Consider the following 3,719-nt stretch of genomic DNA (forward strand, 5'->3'; position numbering starts at 1 on the left):
AGGTCCATCCATGTTGCTGCAAATGGCATTATTTCGTTCTTTTTTATGGCTGAGTAATATTCCATTGTATATATGTACCACATCTTCTTCATCCATTCATCTGTTGATGGACATTTAGGTTGCTTCCATGTCTTGGCTATTGTGAACAGTGCTGCTATGAACATTGGGGTGCGTGTATCTTTTTGAATTATAGTTTTGTCTGGATATATGCCCAGGAATGGGATTGCTGGATCATATGGTAATTCTATTTTTAGTTTTTTAAGGAACCTGCATACTGTTCTCTATAGTGTCTGAACCAGTTTACATTCCCACCCACAGCGTAGGAGGGTTCACTTTTCCCTTTTTGCTTTGAGGATCTTCTTGTCCAACCCTTTCTTCCTCTGTCCTTTCACAAGTGTCAGAACTTTCTTTTACTCTGAAGGCTCCCTGCCCCTTCTCCCTTTATCCTTCACAGGAGTTTCCTTGGCAAATCTCCTGCACTTTTGTTTCCATCTCGGTCCCTGCTTCCCAGAGGGTCTGACCTCACTGAGCTGTAGAATGAGTAGGAGGGGTGCTTGGGGCAGAGGGGCAGAAGGGGCACATAATGTGAAATGAACTGGGAGGGGAGGCAGTGCTACACGTTCAAGGAAGGGTTTTGTGTGTTTGTTTACTTAATCCTCAAATCTTTATCTGTGCAACGATTTTTTCAAAATAAATAATTTATTTATTATTGGCTGTGTTGGGTCTTCATCGCTGCATGTGGGCTTTCTCTAGTTGCTGCGAGTGGGGGCCCCTCTTCTTTGGGGTGTGCGGGCTTCTCATTGTGGTGGCTTCTCTTGTTGCAGAGCAGGGGCTCTAGGCACGTGGGCTTCAGTAGTTGTGGTGCACGGGCTCAGTAGTTGTGGCTCGTGGGCTCTTGGCGCACGGACTTCAGTAGTTGCAGCACATGGGCTCCGTTGCTCCGCCGCATATGGGATCTTCCCGGACCAGGGATCGAACCCGCGTCCCCTGCATTGGCAGGTGGATTCTTAACCACTGCGCCACCAAGGATGTCCCTGTGCAAAGATCTGAATCAGAGAGGACGATCAAATTTGCATCTGAATAGATTATTCTGGCACCATGGTAACAAGGGGGCCGGTTCGGGAGGCTACTCCAATAACCTAAATGGAGTTAGGGGTGGTCTGAGCTAGGGTGGTGATGAGATGAAGACAGAGGTGCATTTGAGGGATATTTAAGAAATAAGGAGGGAGGCGTAGAAGCTACTGCGTTTGGGCTCATGTAACTCAACGGATGGATGAGCCACACGTTGAACTTGGGACCCTTGCAGAACTGAGTGTAGAGGGAAGATCGAAGCCATTGGATTCGCATGGACTGGATGTGAGATGCTGAGGAAGACAGTCAAGTGAACATTTGAGATTAGGGCCGGGACAGGTGAGAAAAATGTGTGCATGGCGGTGAGTGGTGCTGTGGGCGGGGATGCAGAAACTGGCAACCCTGGGACCAGAGTCTCTTCAGTGAAGGACGGGAGTGGCCGGGCTGTCAGTGGGGGACGGCAGCCCCCCTGCAAGGGGCGTGGGGCCGAGCTGGAGGATGGGTCATTTATGGTTTGACAGAAGCACAGATGAGCTGTGAAGTGGAGGGGCAGGGGGACGTCCATCCTTTCTGCCAACACGGGTGTACCTGGAAGTGTGGGAACCACACACACACACACAACCACTGGAAAGAAAAGAATATGTGTATACTTTGCAAGCACCAACTTGCTTGGAAAGAGTGGCTATTTGCCCCGTCACTGCCCAAGAACTAAGTGTCACGGAGCCATGGAGAAGACATAGAAAAGCACTCCCCCAGAGTGATCTGTGCCTTCACTTTTCCGCTCTGTAAAACGGGTGGAGAATAACTCCTGCCTGGATTTCTCCAGATGGTTATAGAAGCGTATCTAGTCAACGGATAAAATTAATTCCCGAGGAGAGCTGTTGTTATTGCTGTAAGTGTGGCTACTTTTATTCTTATTCTCCTTGTTTGCATAGACTGTAAATGCAATTTGGAATTTTAATGTGGCCTCAACACCAGGGAAAACGGTACATGTGGGACCCTGCTGGGTCTTTCCCAGTAAAAATTGCTTATCATTGATCTGCTCATGTCTGATTTCTTAATCAGCATGATGTTTAGTTACACTCTCCCTCCTTGTGTGAGTCTCACCCTGCTGGGTTAAACCCCAGTGTGGCCAGGCTTTTTGACGGGAGGACCACACTGTGGTTTCTGAAGAAGCCTCCGGCCTCCTTGTCCTGAGGCTGCTTTGATGTTGCAGACAAATTGCCTCAGGGTATCCACAGCTTACCTGGCTTCTTTCCTCTGTTTATGAGGCGGGATTTGTCTCTCTTTCTCTTCCTGTGTGGGAGACAGATCTCAGTCTTGGAAATCAGAATTATTCACCCTCCTATACATACGTGCATCAGGCTGAAATTTCACAGGAATCCAAGTTATAACCAAGGCGCTAATGCGGTTTCGTGGGGGCACAGTTGTTCAGAGCTGCTGTTCAGAGCTCAGCGCTGATGGCAAACCCGGCGTGGCCATGGCCGTGGCCACGGCCGCACTCACTCACACGCAGGGTAGCCACAGAGCAGAACGAAGGCAGGAAAAGAAGCTGGTGGTTGACGTCACTCTGGTTTTAATTTATCCATTTGGAAGTTGTGATTCTTAGATTATTTTGAATTTTACCCTCAGCCTTAGCGAGCAGATTAAAGTGTTTATCCTTCTTATAGAATAAACTTCTGTTCAAGCACTGGGTAGATGACTATCTTGCAGATCATTGCTGTGTTAATTATCCCATCGCCTTTACTGTGTATACTACTCACGTTATCAAGTACACATAAACAGATTAAAAATGTGTGTATTTCATGTCCCAATAGAAGGAAGCTGCCTGGGTATCAGTGATGCTCAGAGCACGTGCCCCGTCCTCCCCCGCATCCCATGGTCTCTTCAAGATGCGGACCCGAGTCTCCCCGCACACTCTCCGCGAACACCCTTCAGCCCTTCTGGTTCCTTGGCCTGCCCTCCATCCTCCCTGTCTCCCTCCCCTGGGCACTCGAGTCTCATCACGCCGAACAACTTGCAAGTACCCAGGGACTTAGGAGCTACCAGGGCTGTACCAGGGGGTCTCTACCAGCAACGTCGCTCCCCGCTGTGTCCTCTTCCTTATCTGTGTTTCAGGCGACCACTCACAGGTCTCATCACCCCCTTGTCCTGTCCCATTCACTCTTCCGCTGGCCTCCACAAAGCCTGGCCATCGGGGCACCCAGGGCAGCTGTCACTGCTTATTCAGGTGGTTTCTCCCTCATCAGACTGAGCGAGCCCTCACACCAGGGACCGGCTTCCACCTCTGAACCCCAGCATCTAATACACTTCCTGGCCCTTAGAGGGCACTCAGTAAATATTTCTTGAATAAGCGCTTTGTACCTGTTTCCTAAACTGGTTCTACAAAAGGCCATCTCCTAGTCAGTTTACTCTTAGCCTAGTTTCTTAGCTTGTAGGTCTTTGCTCCTTGAACTGTGGTCCAAGGACCAGGGTCACCTGGGAACTTGTTAGAAATGTAGAGTGTCAGCCCCTCCCCAGACCCACTAATCAAAATCTGCATTTTCATAAGATCTCCAGGTGATTGTGGGACCTTCACACTGCTTCAGATAGCTGAAAGTAAAGCGATCGCGTTTCTTTAAAAATAATTCTGTAATTCAGATTTTTAA

The sequence above is a fragment of the Lagenorhynchus albirostris genome, chromosome 2 (assembly GCF_949774975.1).
Source record: "Lagenorhynchus albirostris chromosome 2, mLagAlb1.1, whole genome shotgun sequence".
Taxonomy (NCBI): domain Eukaryota; kingdom Metazoa; phylum Chordata; class Mammalia; order Artiodactyla; family Delphinidae; genus Lagenorhynchus; species Lagenorhynchus albirostris.